At 43.7% G+C, this 23838-nt stretch overlaps 1 protein-coding gene across 37 annotated transcripts in view; it reads left to right on the forward strand.

The window, feature by feature from the left end:
* TLN2 (talin 2) overlaps positions 1-23838 on the forward strand; it is a 496882-nt gene that overhangs the window by 126979 nt on the left and 346065 nt on the right. For 7 of the 37 annotated variants that reach the window (XM_086321331.1, XM_086321332.1, XM_086321353.1 and 4 more), the window contains exon 3: positions 14882-14994. The exons of the other annotated variants lie outside the window; for them this stretch is intronic. The gene's annotated coding sequence lies outside the window, so the exon portion shown is untranslated. The remainder of the gene's footprint in view (positions 1-14881; positions 14995-23838) is intronic. 37 annotated transcript variants of the gene reach the window in all.

Raw genomic sequence — 23838 nt, forward strand, 5'->3', positions numbered from 1 at the left:
CGCACTTGGATCCTTGGCATGTTTTGCCTGGAACGCATAAACTCTAGGACTGGCTCCATCTGGCTCTCTGAGCCCCACCCTGCTAGCATCTCACTCATCCCACAGAGCCAGGGAGGAAAGGGGTTTAGGGGGGGGCTTGTCAATTCTTGGCCTTTCACATGCCTCCCTTCCCAGCAGGACCACCAACCAGCCTGCCTTGACCCCTGCCCACCTTCCACCTCCCTGCCTGGAACTCCCTTTACTCAGCCACTTTCTTATACTTGGGCTCCCTTGAGAGCAAGAGAGAATCCAATGGCTTTGATTCAGTGTCCACATCCTGTTGTTTCCCAATAAGAAGAGGAAACATTAAGGCTGGGGTTTGGATAGGGATGTTAGTTTGAAATTAATTCTGTATTTAAAGCTCTTATTTTTATAAGCCACATGAAGCAGAATGTTCTTAACACATAGGAGAAGTTTTCAGGTTGGAATCCTACCAACAGACTGTATTTTCCCATTCTTTTTGATGTTGTCCCTGGTGGTTTTGTTAAGCACTTTCCAAAATGAGCTGGGAAGTTGTGGTTCCAGGGCCCCAAATGGCCCACATTCAGTGTCCCAGATCATGACATGTCTTGTCAGCCCATCAGTCAGCACTGGGGATCCACCAGAACATGCTGTCTTCTCAAGGACTCAGGGCTGTGGGTGCAGAAGCGTTGGCCCTGTGAGGTAGTGACCCAGAGGGTAGGGGCACTGGCTTCAGGGGCAGTCAGACATGGATGTTGCTTAGTGGCTTTGGGCAAACATTTCATCTTGCTGAAGTTCTTTTCTTAAGCTGTAAAATGGGGACTATGTTGGCTCTTATCTTAGGCTAGAGTTGAGATTGGGCTTCCCTGGTGGTTCAGATGGTAAAGAATCTGCCTGCAATGCAGAAGACCCGGGTTCAAGCCCTGGGTTGGGAAGATCCTCTGGAGAAGGGAACAGCTACCCACTCCAGTATTCTTGCCTGGAGAATTCCATGGACAGAGGCGTTGGGATAATTCAGGTAATGAGATATTATTGACATAGGTGTGTGGTGATGATACATGCAAAATACACGGATCTTGTCTGACACATAATAAGACTACTTCTTTGAGCTGGGCCTGGGAATTAGCACATCATTTAATTTGTAAGTTTTGGTTATTGTAGCCCCAGGCCCCGTTTGGAGCCTCTGTTTCTTTTCACCTGCTGATCTGCCCATGGTGATGTTTTGCCCACCTGAGGGTAGTAGTGCGGTTGGTGATTTGCAGCTGAGGGTAGACTGTGATGGGCCGGAGCACCAAGCATCGCCCTGCCTCTCCCCACTGGGTGCCTCCAGGCCCTTGAAACAACTCTGAGAATTAATGACAAAGTGTGTGGTTATGGATGTGAAAGGACAGCCTCTAGAGAATCCAAATGCATGCTATAAAGTCATACCACTTGCCCTTCCCAAGTTCCGAAAAGGTAAGTCGCATTTGGAATGGAGTGTAAAAGTTAAGACGTACAGGTTGTCCCTTGGCCTTGGCCATAGGTCTTTGTGCTCAGTTGCTTCAGTTGTGTGTAACTCTTTGTGACCCAATGGACTCTAGCCTTCCAGTTCCTCTGTCCTTGGGATTCTCCAGATAGGAATACTGGAGTGGGTTGCCATGCCCTCCTCCAGGGTGTCTTCCCGACCCAGGGCTGGAACCTGCATTGGAAGGTAAGTTCTTTACCACTAGCGCCACCTATTCCCAAGCACTTTGATAACAAGTGCCTGCAATGCCAGTGGGCTGACTCCTGATTGCTGAGTGCTAGGCCTGAAGCAAGTCCGTCTTTTGTCCTCGCTTAGGAGTGACCACAAGCCGTGGATCCTCCTGGTTGTGCTGCTTCCAGCTGTTTCTGAGGGGTGATTCACTAAGGATGATTAGGCAGCAACTAGGAGAACTTGGCACCTGTGACATATCAAAATAGTAAAACATACAGGCATCTGAGGGGTCACTCAGCCTGTTTTTCGTGTTCAGGCATCTTTCTAAGTTAAAGAAAGGCTGATGAGATTATAGGAAGTACTCTCTGCTTCTACATGAAAAATTCAGCACCCACCCCCTGAAAGGTTGGGCCTGGCTTCAAACTGCCCACTAGAGGCTTGTGAAAATTTATTTAAATGGTCCCCCCCCCTTTTTTTTTTCTTATGAATACTTCAATTTTGTATTCCATCTCATAGCACATCTTATCTCTTTTAACATAGAAATGGTATTTTTCTTCCCAAATCCTAGAGGAGGATTGACTGGCCTGTAAGAGATGGCACATTTGTCCTGTAGCTCCCCTGCCTGCAGTGCACCTCTGGGGGTACACGTGGGAAGTAGAGGCCTTTTTACCCCCAAAAGAAGGATGCCTTGTGGGAGGATGTAGCCATGCTCCTTGAGTTTCTAGAGATGAATACTCAAAAATTTCACCCCTAATTCTTTCATTTACTTGTTTGTTTATGGCTGTGCAAGGGTTTTCTCTGGTTGTAGCAAGTTGGGGCAACCCAGCTAGAAGCTCCCTAGCTGTAGTGCGTGGGCCTGTCCTTGGGGTGGCTCTCTTGTGGAGCGCGGGTTCCCGTGCGCATGGGCTCTGTAGTTGTGGTGCGTGGGCTTTGTTGCTCTGCGGCACGTGGGATCTTCCTGGACCAGGTATCAAACTCGTGTCCCCTGCATTGGCAGGCAGATTCTTCACCACTGGACCACCAGGGAAGTCCTCACTCCTAATTCTTAATATTCAATTCAAGTTTCATTAATTGACCATTGTGGAATTTCTAGAGACTAAAACTTCTAACTCAGGATGTATTCCAGCTGTTCTTTTGAGCCAGGGTTGAATGAACAGCCCCGTTTTTCTAGATTTCTTGTCTTTAGTTCAAATAAAAATAGATCTTTAATTTGCCTTCATATGGTCTTTTTTGGATGTCTTACCGAGGAGCCAGTAGCAACCCGATTGGTTTTACCCTTCTCTGTAAAAGGCTGTGAGTTAAAGGCCTCCTCCTGGTGCCCTGGTTTCAGTGTCTAGTCCTGGTCAGTGGTCACAGGAATACCCTTCACTGATGCCCAGGCTCTGCTCACGAGTTAGAACTAAAGGCTGGTGAATCTGACATTAATACAGCTGGATGAATTTTTCACAGTTTGCCATGTCACATAGTCTTCCAGCCCCTTGATGTCTCTGCATGGTTTGGGTCTGTCATAGCAAAGTAAAATTTTCATCTTTTAATGGTGACATGCCTCCATTTCATGGAAAGAGCATCATTTCTAGGGCCCTCTGGCTGAGTTTTCTCTATCTCTTCTCTTTGAGTGGCTCATTTCTGGGCCTATTAATTCAGAAATGTCTCTGGGTCAGAAAACCTTTTTTGTTTTCTACTTCTAAGCTTTTCTTTATTCTTGATAACATTGATAAACCTAAATATCACAGTAACTCTTTCTAAAAAGACCCAGAAGTGTCACAGAAACATAGATTGCTATATACATCTTTCATAACTAAACCAACACTCTGTCTTCTCTATCAAGATGTTTATTGATGTACTTCAGAAATATAGATGATAATTGTTCAAAGGCAAAATTCTCCCTTTCAGATTTTATATTTTCTCTTAATAGACTTTTTAAATTCGGTGATTTTATTAACTGAATAGACATTGAACCAATTCTTGATAATTCTTGGGTTCTCCTTACATTAAGGTGAATAAAAAATTGGGAGCTATTTGTTTATGTATTATTTATCCATAGTATCTTTGTTTCTTGGAAGGAGAAACCATCCTTCAAAAATCTTCTGTACTGCACTGCTGGTTTGGGTAAGGATGTTTGGGAAAGGGTACTCTGGACATTTACAAACCTAGGATACTGTTCTTTCCTGCTTGAGTTTGTAACAGTATCTTTCCCCCATTCATCTAGCCTGCAAAAGTGAATACTCAATCTTTCCCAAATCATTCTCTTCCAGCCTCCATTTCAAGACCCTCTGTTATGGATTGAATGTTTGTGTTCTCCCAAGATTGATACGATGAAATCCTAACCCCTAATGTGACAGTGTTGGGAGGTGGGACTTTGGAAGGTGATTAGGTCATGACGGTAGAATCCTCATGAATGAGATTGTAGGTGCTGCATTCTCACTAATGTCTGACTTTCTGCGATCCTGTGGACTATAGCCCAGGCTCCTCTGTCCATGGAATTTTCCAGGCAAGAATACTGGCACGGGTTGCCATTCCCTTCTCTAGAGGATCTTCCCAACCCAGGGATTGAACCCATAACTCCTATGTCTCCTGCACTGGCAGTTGGATTCTTTACCTCTAACACCAACTAAAAGAGATCCCTCTCGGCTCCCTTGCCCTCCCACTATGTGAGGACACAAGCAAGAAGATGGCCATCTCTGAACCTCATTAGATGCTGAATCTGCTCACGCCTTGATCCTCCAGTCTCCAAAATGTGAAAAACAAATACCTTATTTATGCGACTCAGTCTGCAGTGTTTTTTTTTTTTAACTTTTCATTTTATATTGGAATATAGCCAGTTAACAATATTGTGATAGTTTCAGGTGAACAACAAAGGGACTCAGCCATCCATATACATACGTCCTTGCTATAGCACCCCGAATGGGCTAATATGCCCTCTGACTCCACTTTCTCCAGTGGATGACATATAAACCCAGTTGGTCATCTGAGCCCTCCTCACAAGGGTGGCCTTTGTCTTCCTCCTGTCAGTGCCTCATCTCCCCACACCACCTCCTGTGTAAAGTATCTACCCTGCAGGCCTGTGTACTTTAGCCATGTTTTTCTTTTGCTTGCTGTACTTGTCCACCTGTCACTAGGCATGGTGTCCACCTCATTCCCTAAAGCCCAGCAGCAGTGATTCCTCCTTTGCACTTTTTCTGGTCCACTTACTACCTGCCTGTGAGGTGGGGTCTTCCTCCCCAAGCCCCTGTGACATGTCATCTCACCTCAAGGTTCATGTCCTTTTACTGTGTCTTAAGTTCCTTGCTCTATTGCAAATGTTGAGTTTCCTTCATCTTTGCAGGGGAGGGGGGCGGCTGTCCTGTAGCCTGGGGTCTGTGTGGGCAGTGGAGGGAGTACATGTGACAGCCGTGTAGACCTGGGTTCCCCTCCTGCTTCTGTCCCTGAGCTATGTGCCCTTGGGCAAGTCATTTAACCTCCAGCTGCCCCTGGAAATGGCCCATCACTCTTCTCTGTAGGATGACTGTGAGAATGGACGCTGAGATGGGACAGCCAGGTAAGGGGCCTTGAAGAGTGTCCTGTACATGAGAAGCATGTGGTCAATTCAAATTCCTTGCCCAGTCCTCAGTCCAAACAGGGTCTTGAAGCAGCTGTGCATGAATTTGGTGCCTGGTAAATACTGACTGAATTACAGGCCCCCTCAGGGCCTGCAGGACATTTTGCAGCTACAGATCAAATTGGCATAAAAATTTGTAGCCTGATGTGTGGGAGCTGTGAGTCAGGCTTTATCACACCAATTTCTGTCTTTTTAAAAATATTTTTTTTGTACGTTTATTTTTGGCTACGTTGGGTCTTCGTTGCTGTGCTTGGGCTTTCTCCAGTTGTGGTGCGTGGGGGCTTCTCATTATGGTGGCTTCTCGTGTGGAGCACACATTCTAGAGAGTGTGGGCTTCAGTAGCTGCTGCACGTGGGTTCAGTAGCTGCAACTCTGGAGCACAGGCTCAGTAGTTGTGGCACACAGGCTTAGTTGCCCTGCAACATATGGAGCCTTCCTGGATCAGAGATTGAACCATGTCTCTTGCATTGCAAGGTGAATTCTTAACCACTGGATCATGAGGGAAGCCCTGAATTCTGTCTTTACTAGAGACAGAGAATGTTCCAGATCTCTTACATGTTAATCTCTTCTCCCCCAGCCCCCCTTATTGAAGCAAGAGAGAATGACAGTTCCCTGTTAGGGAGCAGGCAGAAACCTCAGTGTTATCTTTGCTGTAATTTGGAGGGCCTGTCTTTCTACTTTCTTGCTTAAATTATGTGCACAGCACACACTATGACTTGCCCCTTCCCCTCCTGCCACAAATCCCTTGAAGGCTACCAGCTTAATATGAACACATCTTCAATTCTTTCTCAATTCTTTTTGGTAATTAATTTCCCAGAGGTCCTCTTTTTATTACTTGAGAGCAAAAGTTTTGAACAGACTATGAATGAGGTTTGCTTGCTTTCATTATGTTGGTAGTATGTTGAAAAAAATAACCCTAAAACTTCCTCCAACGAGTCAGTAAAATATAATTCTGTTAAAAAGGTCAAATGTGATCCCTTCAAGAGAACACCCCAGTGGTCTTCCTTTAGAACTGTGTATGATATTTTTGGAACAGAGTTTTAATGTGGCTTTTTTTCTTTCAGAGGTCTTTCCTAGCTTGTATTAGGCAGATGAGGTTGTTTAATGAAGAGTTGTAATTAATTCAGAATAGTCATTAGCATGTAAACATAAGCTGACCTTCAAGAACCTTTGAAGAAAATTTCACAGTTCGTGGGCACAGACATTTGACAGAGGGAAGAAAACAGAAATTGTATGTCAGTTTGGTGTATTATTTCAAAACATGGAAGTTAATTTTGTGGCAGGTTATGATGATAATTGAAGGGTTAAAGACTTGGAGAGTTGTAAGCTCAGTTTAATCTTTCAGCTGCCCTTAAGTGAGTCTTAACAGGTATTGTCACTAAATAATGGGCATAGCTAATGAGAAGAGTTTAATCATCTTGGGGTGTGGGATTAACAACTTGGGGAAGTGAAAACTTTTACTAAAGGAAGATGTGTCTTGTTATGTACCTCATATCCACAAGGAGAGCAGAAATGTACCTTGCAAACCTTTTAGGAGTGGAGCAGGTCTGATACAACGGTTTAGACCTGGAATGTAAGGACTTGTGTGCCTTTGAACTCCACCTCTGTTTCCCCAAATGATGGAGCTGAGTTAGAGGAGCTCTAAGGCCCATTTGAATGCTGTGTTTACTTCTCGGATTTTTGTGATCTCCTATTTAAATCTGTGTGGTAGGTGGCTGGTCACTCTCTCCTAATACGATTCTGACCCCCGAAAAAAGGAAATTTATTGTGTCAGTTAGCTGTTGCTCCTGTTTCCTCACCATTGTGTGTGTGATGGTTTGCTTCACAGGTTTGTTCCTTTTTATTCCTGTGTATTAAATCCTTGTGTGTATATACTACAATGTATCCATTTTCCTATTAATGGATTGTTTGCAGACTTCGCCTGTGCCCAGGAGCCAGTGACCATGGCCTTGTGTCTGGTGCACCTGTACACGGACTTTAAGCCTTCTTTCCCCTTTTCTTTGAGATATAACTTGTGCAGGGTCCTATTATTTGTGGAGTTTAGGAAACTTTCTGATGAGCATTCTCACCTAAGAAAAGGATGCTTCGAAGGTTTGCAGGATTGTTACTTACGTAGAAGTTATCTTTGGCCTGATTTGTGTGGACTTGCTTACCAGTGACTCAGTGATCGTGGTGGAGGAGAGAACTCCCTGTGGGTTCTGGTTTATTTTATCTTCACTTCACTTGCCCTGTATACATGATTGTTTGTGTTTTCATATCAGACTCCTGTGAATTCTTTTGGCAGTGGTGAGATCCTAAAGTATAAATAAATCCAGCAGAACATACTTGGCGTCCCTTTGGTAGGCACTCTTTGCCTTCCCTTTGTGTGTGTTTATCACACCCATACCAGCCGTGCTAGTGACATATCACTTTTGTACGGTGCCCGACTGAGTCCCGTGCCAGTAGAGTCCTCATCCAACAAGATGGGCAACTCCAACAGGACATGGCTGTGACAAAACTGAAATCACAACAAATCCCCAAACTCAAGACGCTGGAGGACACACCCACACCTGAAGGGTGAGCCAATCCAACCAGCTCCTTTTAGATAGAGATGTGGGTGTAGAGAAAGTGGCATGTCCAAATAGAACTCATGTCTTTTTCTGCGGTTCAGGTTGCAGCTTCTCTTAAACTAGTAATATTTATTGGCTGAGGCTAAGGCAGTATTGAAAGAGGACTTGATGTACTCAGAATTTATTATTGGTTTTGGGCAACGAAAGCTTTTTAAAAAAAAAAAAAAAAAACAAGGGCCAGAATAATATGTGATTTTCTGTTCTCTCTTCTTGGCAAGTGACACACAGCATTGTGCCCGCCTCGCTTTAAATGCTTAGTGTTTTTATGTGGGTTGTAGGTTTATTTTGGTCCTAATCACATTATGCTGACATCTAGTTAGTTGTGCTCCTCCGCTTGAAGAATTTTAAATTTCACTTGAGATTTCTTTTGACTACAAGTAAGACAAAATTTCTCTGTCAGCTGAGGGAATCCGCTCACTGTGTGGAGTTGTCAGTGACCTGTAATTAACTCAAGTCCTTTGATTTCAACTTGGGAAGCATGCTTGCTTTTAGACAGCTGCTCCGACCTGGAGAGTTCCCCCTCTGCCCTCTGTTTCATTTCCCCATGATTGAAGGCCCCGTGTCCTTCTGCCTTTGGTACTGTCAGTCTCTGCCTGCCTGGCGTTAAGCCGGTTGGAATCTTTGGTAGGCAGGTGATCAATCTCATCACTACTTATTTGCTTTATGCTATGAAATCTGTCTTAGTATCTGTGCCTCACATCATTGGGATAGTGGAAAGGTATGTTTGAACAGTTTGCTGGCAATTTCAGGTAAGAGGTGAAGTGAGCAATTGTATGATAAAGAGGCAGAATACTATTTTGGCAAACTTGGGCCTGAGACTTCTTGCCAAGGCACAGATTGAACAGAGAGGAGGCAAATGTGGGTTTCCTTTGGACCAGGGGTCCCCAACCTCCAGGATCTAATGCCTGATGATTTGATGTGGAACTGATATAATAATAGATGTAATGCACTTGAATCATCCCCAAACTACCCTCCCGCCACCCCCCGGTCCATGGAAAAATTGTCCTCTGGTCCATGGTGCCAAAAAGTTCAGGGACTGCTGCTTTGGACCATCAGGTGATGGTACTGCTCTAGCTGTGATGCTGGAGATGGGAAGATGGTGGAACCCACTCCCTGTCCTTCCCCACGTGAGCAGTTCCCTCCCGGGCACCGTTTTATTGAATGTTGAAGATCAATGAATATGGGCGAGTGAGCTAAGGAGATTTCAGTGAGGGGTGGGGGTGTCTCCTTCCCCAAAGACAGTGCAAGGCTGTGTTACTAACTTGGAATCTTTGGAATTCTGACCCCTCCTCCTCCTCTGTAGCACCTCCAGTGTCCACCTTTCCTCTCCTTGTCTGTCTGTCCTGCTTTACTGCTCTGTGGGCTCACTCCTCTTTGTTTGTCCTCTTCCTTTTCTTCATACCCCAAACTGCTGTTAACAATCACAGAGAAGTTTAAGGTATTTGTTCTCCTTGGGATAAAATGTGAGGTTTCATGTTTTCTTTGGAAAAATGACTGAGTTACATTGTTACAGAAGCAAAGATACCCCAAGCACAGTTGTGCCTGTTTTTTTTTGTTTTTTTTTTCAATTTGTTAGGGGTTTCGATTATGAAGCCCATGGCACCCCACTCCAGTACTCTTGCCTGGAAAATCCCATGGAGGAGCCTGGTGGGCTGTAGTCCATGGGGTCGCTAGTAGTTGGACACGACTGAGTACCTTCACTTTCATGCATTGGAGAAGGAAATGGCAAGCCACTCCAGTGTTCTTGCTTGGAGAATCCCAGGGATGGGGTAGCCTGGTGGGTTGCCGTCTCTGGGGTCGCACAGAGTCGGACACGACTGAAGCGACTTAGCAGCAGCAGCAGCCCACTTTCTCCTAAGGGCCCTGGAGAAAAAGGAGGTGGTTATCGCTGTGTAATGAATCTGATTAGTTGTTCATTGCTCCAGTATTTGTTGTTGTTGTTTGTTTTTTTTTAGCACAAATTACTCTGCCATACAGGCTGTTTGAGAACTCTGCTTACATCTAATTAATAAAAAAATAGTCACATATGCTGTTCATGTTGTTCTAAGAGAATTAGGAGCTGTGTGTCTTACCACATTGCCCATCTTGAAACAAATGTGTTAACTCTTCCTCAAAACATACTGATTTGCTGGTACAGAGGTTTATTGGGCCTGTTGGAACATTTCCTCCTTTCCTCTTTGTTTTTGTTAATAAAATAATTATGTGAGACTCTACAGCCCATGTTCTAGCTTTCCTAGTAAATTTTTTACCCCTGCACATAGTACTTCAACTGTTTAAACCTCAATTTTCTCATCTGAAAACTGGGAGTGGTGGTTTTACCCATCCACAAGGTTACTGTCTGGAGTGGGAGTGTGTATAAAGCACTAACTCTGGGCCCAGCACTTGGTGAGGACTCGGTAGACGTTGACTCGTAACACTCCTTTGTGCTGACTTGTGCCTGGGGCAGAAAGGAGCCCAGGGCTTGGGGAGGTAGGCAGAGTGTAGCTTCTGAAGACAAACTCAAGTTCAGATTTCAGGTCACTAATGTAGGATGTTAGGTAAGAGTTTAAACATATCTGAATCTCAGATGCTTCAATAGAAAATTGAGTTACTATCTGCCTCAGCTGGCATTAGTTTTGAGGACAATATAAATTGATGTGAAGTGACAGTTGCTCAGTTGTGTCTGACTCTTTGCGACCCCATGGACTGTAGCCCACCAGGCTTCTCTGTCCATGGGATTCTCCAGGCAAGAACACTGGAGTGGGTTGCCATTTCCTTCTCCAGAATTGATGATGATGGCTTATTAAATAAGCTTAACCTTAGAGTGGGATAATGCATGGAAAAGTATGGTACTCAGTACAGAGCTACTATTAGTGTGGCATTTTGAGTATAGGATGGAAATATAATGTTGAAAGAATAGATAATAATATTAAAGATTTATTGAGCACTTACATGTCCCACACAGAGATCTAAGTGTGGTTAGAAGTATTAACTTACAAATGAATGGATAAGCTGTAGTACATATATAATGGAATATTACTCAGCCATAAAAAGGAATGGATTTGAGTCAGTTCCAGTGTGGCTCAGCTAGTAAAGAATCTGCCTGCAATGTGGGAGACCTGGGTTCGATCCCTGAGTTGGGAAGATCCCTTAGAGAAGAGAAAGGCTACTCACTCCAGTATTGTGGCCTGGAGAATTCCATGGACTGTATAGTCCATGGGGTCACAAAGAGTTGGACACGACTGAGCGACTTTTGCTTTCAGTGAAGTGGATGAATCTAGAGCCTGTTATACAGAGTGAAGTAAGTCAGAAAGAGAAACACAAATATCATAAATTAACACATATATATGGAGTTTAAAAAAATGGTACTGATGAACCTATTTGCAAGGCAGCAATAGAGACGCAAACACAGAGAACAGACAGACTTGTGAACACAACAGGGGAAGGAGGGTGGGATGAATGGAGAGAGCAGCACTGTAGCATATATATTACCATATGTAAAATAGACAGCCAATTACCATATGTAAAATAGACAGCCAGTGGGAATTTGCTGTGTGACACAGGGAGCTCAACCCAGGGCTCTGTGACAACCTACAGGGCTGGGCAGTGGGAGGGAGGTCAAAGAGAGAGGGGACATATGTATACCTGTGGCTGATTCATATTGATGAATGGCAGAAACTAACACAACATTGTGAAGCAATTATCCTCCAATGAAAAATAAATAAAAATTTAAAAAAGAAGTATTAACTTATTTCAACAATTCTGAGGTAGTTACTATTGTCCCCATATTATACAAAATGGTTATGTGTCTTGGCCAAGGTCATAGAGCTATAAGTGGTAGAACTGGGTGAACTTGGTCTGAAGCTTCCAGAGCCCACAGTATTGACCACAGAGCTGGGGATTTTAAGCCAGATAAAACGCTTCTCTCCTGACTGTGCTTTTTTGTATGAAAGATAAACATCACCCAAACAGTTGGGGATGTGCTAACCCAGCATCCCTGGGTGAGGGTAAAGTATTTCTCACTTAGTTGGTAAATATCTCCCAAGTATTGATAGGAACCAAGTCAAGGAATTCTTGGTGTGGGCAAGGCTCATTTTTTTTTTTTTTTCTGTTACTGCTTACATCCTTACTTAAAACTGCATCCCTAGTGGCTCATAAATGAGACACTGAGGGTATTTGCTTCCTGTACCTTTTCAGTAGGAATCATTAGCAGGAGATGATAATACCATATTAAATATGCTTAACCTTGGAAATTCTGTCTGTTTGCAAAATGGAGAATTGGGAACTGATGACTCCAGTATTCTCCTATTTCCAAAAGCTGATGCAGGATATGCCAGCCCCTAGAATCAGGCCAGGAGGCAAAAGGGATGAAAAAAAGGGAAGTGTGTCTCGTCAGTGGTGTAGAAGGAGTATAATTTGTGGCAGTCAAGTTCCGTTTGGTTGAAGACTATAAAACTGGCTGCACAATTCTCAACAAAGCATAGTCTCTAGAAGGGAGTATGTTATGTGCTCGTGAAATTGAAATTGTATTTCTAAGAAAATATCCCTGTAGTTTCTCTTTAAAAGAGTCTTTAGTGTCTTATAAAAAAGGGGGGTGGGGAACGAGCCAGGAACTGAGAAATAAAATGCCATCTTTCTTTGGGGATCTGAAATCTTTGTCACTGTAGAGGTTTGTGTCCCTCCCGAATGTGTATTTATTCTGGAGAGAAATGGCACGTGCCTGTCTACATGCTGAAATTTGACTTTGATGTGGAAAATACAAGAACCAAGCAGTGTTTACTCGTGCAAAAATATATTCGCATACACAGGCTCACAAGCTTCCTGAAGTGGCTAAACAGATAACCTCCACAGTTTCCATCTTAAATGCACGGAAAATATGGAATCGTGAGTAGTAGCTTTTATTTCTTACCTGCCTCCCCCCCCTTTCCCTGTCCCTTTGGCAGTAGAACAATAAATCAAAGCCTTCTTTCTTTAAAACAGAAGTTGGAGCTACAGTGTAGGGACCAAAGAGGTACATGAAAAGATGACCATGTATGTTGTTAAGTGGGAAAAGGAGCAACAAATTGTGTATTTAAGAGGTTCAGCATGCAGGTAAAAAGAGTGTGTGTATGTAGCGATTTTAGAAGTTGACCTCATTAGCAGGATTGGGGGATGTGATCTTGGGCAAATAACCTGCCATTCTGAGTCGATCTTCTTGTCCATAAAGTGGGTTAGAAATACTCACCTCATAGAGAAATTATGAAGATGAAAGCCAAATGGTACACAGTGGAGAGTTTGAATTGTAACTGGAATGCAGCAAGTGTTCAGTTAATGTAGCCATCGTTGGCATGGAAAAAACACGTGGAATAAAGTTTGTCAAACTACACTCACATTATTTTGATGGAGGGTGGGGAACAGGGATGGAATGAGGTTTGAATTTGTTTTACCAGCATTATACCTTTGTTAGCTGGAAAATAAAATCAGCAAGATTTTTTGAAAATCTGAGGGAGACAGAATGAAGTGTAAAGTCATCCCTGTAATGGCTGTCTGCTCACTTGCCCTAGGTTGTTTTGCTAGAGACCTTTTAACTTTAGTATATATCGTTTTCAATTTTTTTAAAATAAGACTTTTAGTTTATTTTTTTTTTTTATTATTATTATTATTACTTTTGACTACACTGCTAGGCATGTGGGATCTTAGTTCCCCAACCACGGATCAAACCCACGCCCCTTGCATTGGAAGTGCAGTCTTAACCACTGGGCCATCAGGGAAGTCCCTGTGCTGCTGCTGCTAAGTCGCTTCAGTCGTGTCCGACTCTGTGCGACCCCATAGACGGCAGCCCACCAGGGTCCCCCGTCCCTGGGATTCTCCAGGCAAGAACACTGGAGTGGGTTGCCATTTCCTTCTCCAATGCATGAAAGTGAAAAGTGAAAGTGAAGTCACTGAGTCGTGTCCGACTCTTCGCTACCCCATGGACTGCAGCCTACCAGGCTCCTCTGACCATGGGATTTTCTAGGCAAGAGTACTGGAATGGGGTGCCATTGCCTTCTCCGCCCTACTTAGTCCTTGCCAAGGCAAAGGGTTGAGTTAGAAGCTCTTGCCTGGTGGCTCGCATGGAAGGAGGGAGAGGATACCCCAGTGAAAACCTCACTTATCTTTTCCCTTGAACTATTGTCTCTCATGTATTAAAAGATTGACGGGAAAGTGTGTCTGATCCTTGGAATTCTGGGTCAGAGGTGCTTAAAGAGCACGCCTAAAGCTTGAAGGGAAAGGTGATCATATGTAGTTTTTTGTTGCACAGAAGATCATGTCCCCCTCTTATATCCCTTCCCTCTGGCTGAGTTTCTCACGTCTGTGCAGTGGTTTTGAGGCGAGCAAAGAATGGCTGATGTGGAATGTGAGAGCCCTGGGATCGGATTAGCAGGACCACTTGTGGGCGTGTGAATTGAGTGGTTGACATTGGTGACACCCGTTTGACAAATAGTGGTGCAACTCTCAAAGAAAAGAAAGCAGCACGTCCAAGTAGCTGCATTATCTTCCTCTCTTTTAAAGGGAACATGTCAAGAAATAAAGGAGACTCTGTTAGTAAATCCTGTTAAATTTTTGTTGTTCCTGGGTTTGACACCCTGTGCACTTTGTTGGTTTCTACCTTTTGAGGGTTTGGTTTCTGAGTAAGGCTGTTTTAGGCTGTGTTGTCCGCTTATCAAGTTCTTGTGAATGCAGTTTGCTCAGATTGTCAGGGTGCTGCCCAGCTTGTGTGTGGGCTGGTCTGTGCCAGCCCCAGCAGCAGGACTGAATGCCTTCCTGCACGCCCTGTGGGCTCTCTGTAGTTCCCCATTTTTAATGGACCTGGAGGCAAAAACCTTTCATAAGGAGTTGTTTTCCAGCACTGGTGGTGATTTTGCTTTATTATAATTATTTTTTTTATTTTAAAGCAAATCTGTGACTTGCTAAAACCGCTGAGGCTTTCTAAGATGGTTCTTCCATTTGGCATATTTACTGGCTGGCTTATCATGCTTTTCTTGTTTTTTTTTCCTACAGCTGACAATTTCAGGACAGAACGAGTCCCAAGTGTCAATTTCAGAGTTCAAAAGCCAGAGAAGAAAGCTGCATCTTCTCCCCCGGATGTGCAGTTAACTTTGACTCTGGCAGAGGTTTGCTCACCCTGCTGGGGTGGGAGAATATTGTTGAGGGTTTGGAAGCTGCTAATGAAATGAATGGTCTGCCCTGAAATTGTTTTCTCACATACTGGCCCCTTACAGCCTCCACCCCCTACTGCAAGTATACACGTACACGCAATTCCAAGGATCCCAGGGCTGGGATAAATACTCACAAGCAATCAACAGCTTAGATACTAATTCTTGCCTGCTTTGAATTTACCAAGTGTTTCTCAGAACTAGAATTTTATAAAGTACACGATTGTACAGCTGTTTCAACAGAACCCTCAAGCTAGCAACAAGGCGAAATAAATCCCAACGAGAACTAAGCTAAACCAGGCACTTGCAGTTCAGATGGGGCAGGTGGCATGTTCAGCTGCCATGTGACTTGACATTCTCAGTGAGATATGAACGGGGTAGTGTTCTCCTGTACTTCCCCAACCCTGAAGCCCTGGAATAAACACTTAATACATCTGCCGCCTCTGACACCCTATCCTGCTTTCTGATGAATAAGAGGTCAAAGGCTTCCATTTCTATACTATGGCATAGCAGCATGATATCAGGCAAGTAGTCATAGACTGTTTTGTTAGTAGCTAGCATCCTCAGAATGGGGCACCTATGCTAAGTGTATTGGGTTGGCCAGAAGTTTCCTTAACATCTTATGGAAAAACTCAAGCAAACTTTTTGCCCAACTCAATATATACTCTTTCTTACTTAATCCTCTCAAGCACCTTATGAGGTTTGAGGTTGTGTTTTCTTTTCATGGATGAGAAAGTGGAGGCTTAGAGCAGGTTATGGAGTTGGGAGTCGTACCCAGTTCTGTTCAGATGCTGAAGCTGGCTTCAAACTACTAATATAAATCTGCAACACTGTAAATCTGGAATATATAATAATTCTAAACTTGTTTGCCCTTATTTATGGCTTTTCATGTTTATGTGTACATATGTAAAGAGAGTAAAATTGGCCAGATATCAAAGGGAAAAGTTGACAAGTCCATTGGCACAGGGGGAGAATTTAACCAAATTCTCCCAATTTTTAGGAAATTTTACCCATTTCCTAGTATTTCATATATCAAATGCAGGCAAACAATGAAAACAGTGAAGAATATAGACGCTTAAGGCAGTGGACATGTATAAAACACAGCTCCCATATCTGGAGCATACTTACTTTCAAGCACACGTGGAACATTTATGAAAAGTGACAAGGGGTAGTCTTCGATAAATTTTAAAGTCAGTATCATGTAGGCTAGGCTGTGTGTGCTTGCTAAGTTGCTTCAGTCGTGTCCGACTCGTTACAACCCCATGGGGTGTAGCCTGCCAGGCTCCACCATCCCTGGGATTGTCCAGGCAAGAATACTGGAGTGGGTCGCCATGCCCTCCTCCCAACCCAGGGAGGACCCAGGGGTCTTCCCGACCCAGAGACTGAACCCCTGTCTCTCAGTGTCTCCTGGATTGGCGGGTGGGGTCTTTACCACTAGCGCCACCTGGGAAGCCCATTGTTTAGGCTACTCAGAATCAAAATCAAGTGCAAATGTAGAGCCACAAAGGCAAGTGCTCTGTGGATGTGAGATGCCCTTCAGTTCCCTTCCCGTGTTGAGCATCCAGACACAGGTAGGAAGAGCTCAGCTTTGGGGGGCTAACCTGGCAGCAGGGCAGTGGAGATGCCAGCCTGTTGTGGAGCAGCCCAGTTTTACAGAGATCGGATGCTGGTCCTCTGTCCTTTTGAAGGGCCCAGGATGGAGGGTTTTTTTTTTTTTGACACAGACACTCCTCTGCGTTTCCCAATGAGGCATTTTTAAAATATAAATCCCTGCCCTTCTATTCTTTTAAGGGAGAGCCCTTAAAACCACCTGGGACTCCTTGTTTATGGGAATTCCAGGCTGTTCCAGCATTCCTGTGCCCTGATAACTTGGCCTTTTCAAGGCTGGGAAATTAAAATGTCATGTTGCTACGTAAATTAAAATCACTGGCTTTCAAAAAGCTGTGAATAGGAGCTTTGTAAATGGAGGATTTTATACTGCAAATTTTTCTCTTAATGTAGAAATTCTCATTCCCGGGGGGGGGGGGGTGTGTGTGTGTGTGTGTGTGTGTGGGGGGGTGTGTGTGTGTGTGTGTGTGTGTGTGTGTGTGTGTGTGTAGGAAGCTGTTTTGGTTCCTGTTGGAGCTGAGTGGTACTTGTAGCAATGTGGCTTAGAGAGAAGGTCTTGAGCTTGAGAGCCCGGGAGAGCAGTATCACTGGGAATAAAAGTGAATTGAAGGGAAAGAATCTGAAAACCAATATAATATTATACACACACACACACCTGAATTACTGTGCTATACACTTGAAACTAACATGGCATTGTGAATCAACTATACTTCAATTAAAAAAAGCCTATTGCTTCTCCACTCTGAAAGAATAGAGGAAATTGTATATTTTAGACAGCTCTGTGTTTGGCATATAGTCAGTTCAGTTGCTCAGTCGTGTCCGACTCTTTGCGACCCCATGAACCGCAGCATGCCAGGCCTCCCTGTCCATCACCAACTCCTGAAGTCCACCCAAACCCATGTCCATCAAGTAGTAAGTGGCAGTAAATGATACCTGTTGGGATAATAGTTACCTACAACTTCACTGACTGAGACTTTTAGCTTTAGAATTTGCAGTCACTTGGGTTGCATTCATAATCCATTGCATGTTGACTCTTCTTCAGTCATTCTTACAGATAATTCAGAAACTGGTAGGGTCTAGATGCTCTCCATGATGCATCTCCTCAGCAGATGAGCAGACAGGAGCTTAGAATCAAAGGATTTTAAGTTGGAAAGAATCTTCCTCCCTTCATTTTTTACTTGAGGGGGAGAAAAGAGGACCACAGAGTTCAAATGATTGACCTCAAGCCGTAAAGTTAGCTAGATAGGACAAGAATAATGTTGTCGTGTTGCCATGGTTACCAGCATGGTGTCTGTGTGTTAATTCATGTTGTGACATCTTTATGAGGATGCTGCTGCTGTTCCAGTCTTCCATGTAAGGAATCTGAGGCTTAGGGAATGTGCAGCACTTGGTTAAGGTTACGCATCTCCTGTGCTGTTCCATCTGGCTGCAGGTCTCATCCTGGTATCCAGAACTCTGCACTGCTTCTTTGGTGTGTTTAATCTACTTACAAAGTTGCTAAAGGCAGCCACCTGTCCTTCAGTGAGGCAGGCATCTTCTTGCACAAAGCGATGATCATGTGCACAACATTCTCAGATCTCCCTGAAATGTGTAACAGTCTCTTAGAGATGATTTAAAACCAGCCTGGGGTTAATTTGTGCATCCAAATTCATGTGACTTGGTGCTACTGGAATTTATTGAATACATCCCCGCGTTTGCTTCTGAAATGGGGTCATTCCCTAGGTCCCCTGGCACCTCCCTACCCGCTCTCCCCCAGGCTCGTCTTCTCAGGTCATTGGCAGGATTGTACTCAAGGATAGTCCAGTTTTTTTCTGTGGTAATGTACAGGTTATTTGATCTTGTCCTCAAGTTTCAGAAGTGGGTGAAAATTTAATGGCATCACCCATTTCTTGCCAATTTTGATGACTTCTGCTTTGTTGCTTCATATTACATGTTCAGGGACAGAGCGCCAAATCCTTGCAGGAAATGGGACACTGACTTAGACGTGAGGCTGTTTTGTCTAGAAAAGGACCCTTAGAGTAGGTGAAGGGATGAGGAGGAGACCAGGTTCCAGAGAAGTTGGTCATCAGCGGGGCTGAGGCTAGTGATGCGGTGCTCATTGCCCTGCTCCTCACCACACCCCTGCCTCTAGTTGAAGCCTTCCGTCAGCTCCCCCAGGCTGGTCCACACCAGCCTGCTGAGCAGTTCTTTTTTCCATTTATTGGCTGAGCTGGATCTTTGTTGCTCTGCGTGGGCCTTTCTAGTTGTGGCAAGCGGGGCGGGGGGGCTACTCTTTAGCTGAGCCACGTGGGTTTCTCATTGCAGTGGCTTCTCCTGTTGCGGAACACAGGCTCTGGATGCGTGGGTTTCAGAAGTTGTGGCACGTAGGCTCAGTAGTTGTGGCACATGGGCTTAGTTGCTCCGCAGCATGTGGAATTTTCCCAGACCAGGGATCAAACCTGTGTCCCCTACCTTGGCTGCTGGATTCTTAATCACTAGACCACCAGGGAGGCCCTGCTGAGCAATTCTGATCATCTGTTTGTTAGAACTCTTTGCAATGTGGTGTTGGATCCACAACTAAAGGCTTTAGTCTTGCATTAATGGTGGTCCTAGGGCATGAGGGGTGTGTGAGAGTTGGCAGTGGTGTGGTTGGTCATGGGGATTGCTGGTACATTTATTATCTTTTCTTATATTATGATAAACTTAAACCTGATAGACAAAATAGTTAAGGAATGCTATCTTCTGATGACAGTGGAGACATGGGTGCCTTTCCCTTAGACATGCATATGTAGAGCTGCCATTCTTGTGTGATCTGATACTAGTTTGCACACGTGCCTCCCTGGGATTTTGCTTCTGCAGCTTGTCAGAGTCCCCTCTGAGACCCAGTGACAGCCACTCCCGGCTCCAGTGCAGGCCTCGTCTCTGGGGTGGTCTAGCCAGTCTGAGTGGTCCCAAGGGCCCTTCCTTCAGTGGGTTAAGAGGCATTATCCCCTGCTGGGCAGAATCCCTTGGCGATCTTAAAAGTGTTCTGCCTCCAAATAGAAGTAAAACTGTAAAATCTCATGTTGTTTCTATCAGCTTAGGACACTGGCCCAAGTAGATTTCTCCCAGACCCTGTCCCTAGTGGTCTGTATTTCTGTTGGTAACTTTGGAAATGTTCTCTGTTTCTGTGTGAAAGGATATGCAAGGGTTACAGAGTCTGGGTCCTATTCTCAGACTGTGTATATAGATAAGACTGTGTGGGTACAGATAAGTTGTGATTCACTGAAAAGTTAGGCTATAAAGCAGATGTAAGACTTAGGTGTATGGGTGGGCATTGTGGTATGTGAGCCCCTATATACAATCTATCTATGGAGTCTGTTAGAGTGTATGTGTGTATGTGTATCTGCATTATACAAGGGGCTTCCCAGGTGGCACAGTAATAAGGAATCCGCCTGCCAATGCAGTAGACTCAGATTCGATCCGTGGGTTGGGGTCCTCCTTCCTGTAGGAGGAAATGGCAGCTCACTTCAGTGTTCTTGTTTGGGAAATCCCATGGACAGAGGAGCCTAGTGGGCTACAGTCTGTGGGGTTGCAGAGAGTCGGATGGATTAGTGACTGAGTGTATACACGCTTGCGTATGTATACAGGTAGGATACGCATGCACACTTGGTACCAAAGACACGCTGAGCCATGAGTCTCCCTTTGCTGCTTGGATGGGCCCTGAATGGTGGGTTGGATTGTAGGTGAGGAGTACATGCTGGAGCTGCTGGAACTGCAAAGGTGTCAGGCATCTGGTGCTAGAATCGGAAGTTCTGTTTAGTTCTCCCCAGAGACCATTTTAACTGACTATGACTATGAACACACTTTGGTCTTCTTCACACTGGTATTAGTTTGACTCCCCTTATAGAATCCTGCCTGGGTGAGCTGGTACCTTTGTCTTGTACAACTGGGCTGGGGATAAAAATTCCAGTGCTCTCCCTCAAGAAACAGTTGACCTTTTGTGCATGTTTAGGAAAAACAAACAAACAAAAACCCTGCTTTGTGGACAAACCCACCTGGCTTGTTACCTTACACTCTTGAGGAACTAGGGGTCAGTCAAGCCCAAAGATGAAGATGTGCCTTGGGAACTTTGTAGGAAATGTCTTCCTGCCCCACTGTGGAAGTAACATGGAAGATTCTCTCTGCAGATGGTATTTTGACTGGGAGCACCCGGAGACCTCGCCCTGAACACAGCAAGGCTTAACTCGCAGTTCCTGGGCCAGCTTTTATCTGGGGGTTCTAATCCAGAACTGATGCCAGCTTCTTTTTCTCAAAGGCAAAAGTGTGGTTTTTTGATGATAAAATACAAAATGATCATTACTGGAAGTGTTATAATAGTAGAAGAATAAGCTTAAGATTCTAACCGAACCCAGCAACCGAACCCAGCCGCATTTAGAATAAGCTTAATACTCTAACCGAACCCAGCCGCGTTTAGAATAAGCTTAATACTCTAACCGAACCCAGCCGCGTTTAGAATAAGCTTAATACTCTAACCGAACCCAGCCGCGTTTAGAATAAGCTTAATACTCTAACCGAACCCAGCCGCGTTTAGAATAAGCTTAATACTCTAACCGAACCCAGCCGCGTTTAGAATAAGCTTAATACTCTAACCGAACCCAGCCGCGTTTAGAATAAGCTTAATACTCTAACCGAACCCAGCCGCGTTTAGAATAAGCTTAATACTCTAACCGAACCCAGCCGCGTTTAGAATAAGCTTAATACTCTAACCGAACCCAGCCGCGTTTAGAATAAGCTTAATACTCTAACCGAACCCAGCCGCGTTTAGAATAAGCTTAATACTCTAACCGAACCCAGCCGCGTTTAGAATAAGCTTAATACTCTAACCGAACCCAGCCGCGTTTAGAATAAGCTTAATACTCTAACCGAACCCAGCCGCGTTTAGAATAAGCTTAATACTCTAACCGAACCCAGCCGCGTTTAGAATAAGCTTAATACTCTAACCGAACCCAGCCGCGTTTAGAATAAGCTTAATACTCTAACCGAACCCAGCCGCGTTTAGAATAAGCTTAATACTCTAACCGAACCCAGCCGCGTTTAGAATAAGCTTAATACTCTAACCGAACCCAGCCGCGTTTAGAATAAGCTTAATACTCTAACCGAACCCAGCCGCGTTTAGAATAAGCTTAATACTCTAACCGAACCCAGCCGCGTTTAGAATAAGCTTAATACTCTAACCGAACCCAGCCGCGTTTAGAATAAGCTTAATACTCTAACCGAACCCAGCCGCGTTTAGAATAAGCTTAATACTCTAACCGAACCCAGCCGCGTTTAGAATAAGCTTAATACTCTAACCGAACCCAGCCGCGTTTAGAATAAGCTTAATACTCTAACCGAACCCAGCCGCGTTTAGAATAAGCTTAATACTCTAACCGAACCCAGCCGCGTTTAGAATAAGCTTAAGATTCTAACCGAACCCAGCCGCGTTTAGAATAAGCTTAAGATTCTAACCGAACCCAGCCGCGTTTAGAATAAGCTTAAGATTCTAAAACTCGCAGCAACTGTTAGCATTTTGATAGATTTCCTCTTGGTATCTTTCTCTGTGCATCTTTATGTTTTTAATTTTTCTAGGTTTATAAAAATAACACGTGTGGAAAATATATTAAAATGAAATCATGTGCATATATTATTTACCCTGAAGATAACTGCTGTTAACCTTTTAGTGCATTTCTTTATAATGTTTTCTTTTATTTATAGATGAACATATGTATATATATTTTTTCAATAAAATGAGGAAATGTTTTAAGTAGCTTATATCTTATTCAATTTTATATTTTCATTTTTCAATTAATGTTGACAATGCTAAGGTTATAATGCTGTTTCAAATTATGTAAATATAGTTTAAATTGATACATAATTTAAGTGAATATATAAAAGTTGACCTGGTCAGTTCCTATATATCTTTGTACAGAAAGTGTTTTTCAGTGTTTCAGGATGAATTATCAGAAGTGGAAGTACATGGGTTTAGGAAACATTTTTAGAGCTTTTAGCACATACTGTCCATTACTGTTGAGGAAAGAAGTGGGGAGAACTCTCATTTTATACTCGGTCGCATCTCCTCTATTCTACCCCAGTCTTTGCCTTCCCCACCTCTTTCGGTTGTTCTCTTATTTTTCTTAAAATTTTTTTGACTAGCCAGTACATGCATGGAGGGCAGATACATGGGGAAAATAATTATCCTTCCTCCCTCTGTCTCTTGGACACAAGATTCCTTACCCAGAAGGAACCTTCTCTCATATTTTATGTGTCCATCCAGAGATAATCTGTATGTAGACAAGCATGCATGTGTTTGTGTATATATAACTATGGGGCTTCCCAGATGGCTCAGCAGGTGAACAATCTGCCTTCCAGTACAGGAGACTCAGGAGACGTGGGTTCCATCCGTGGGTCAGGAAGATCCCCTGCAGGAGGAAATGGCAACCCATCCCAGTGTCCTTGTCTGAAATATACTGTAGACAGAGGGCGGGCCATAGTCCATGGAGTTGCAAAGAGTCGGACATGACTGAGTGACTAAGCACAAGGCACAAGTATAACTATATATATTCTACAGCAAAAGTGATAGCTTTACCACGTTACTCTCTAGTATTTTGCTTTACATTTTGTAGGTCTTTGCACATAGGTGTTAATACATATAGAACTGCCTGTTTCTGGTTCCTTTTTTCAATGACTCCTTAGTATTCTATGTAATGTGGATGTACCATAACCTATTTGCCTATTCATCTACAATTGACTTTTTCTTTTTTGGTTTCTAAGATTCTGTTATTCTTAATAAAGCTTCATGAAGATTTCTAATATACATGAATTTATAAGAAATCTCTAAAAGAATTGTTGGGTCAAATGAATATCAATTTAAAAAATTGATAGCTATTGCTACACTTCTTTCTTTGGGGAAAGATGTATGGGGTTCTGTTTCCCACTCCTGGATCTTTTTGATCTTTGTCTTTCCTGAAAGATGAACAAGTGATTTACCGCAGATGTAATTTGCATTTCTCTTGTAAGTGGGGTTGAGTACCTTTTATAGGTTTGTTGAAGAACTGTCTTAATTCCTTCTGACAGTTGTTTGTAGTTTGTGCCTTCTTTTCTGTTAGGTTGTTGATCTACTTCCTATCCATTTGTTGGAACTCTGAATATATTAAGGAGGTTGTTTGTTTTACCTGCAAACAATTTATCCCAGTT

The sequence above is a fragment of the Bos grunniens genome, chromosome 10 (assembly GCF_055505025.1).
Source record: "Bos grunniens cultivar Pamir isolate PY7600 chromosome 10, Bosgru_T2T1.0, whole genome shotgun sequence".
In the NCBI taxonomy this organism is placed as follows: Eukaryota; Metazoa; Chordata; class Mammalia; order Artiodactyla; family Bovidae; genus Bos; species Bos grunniens.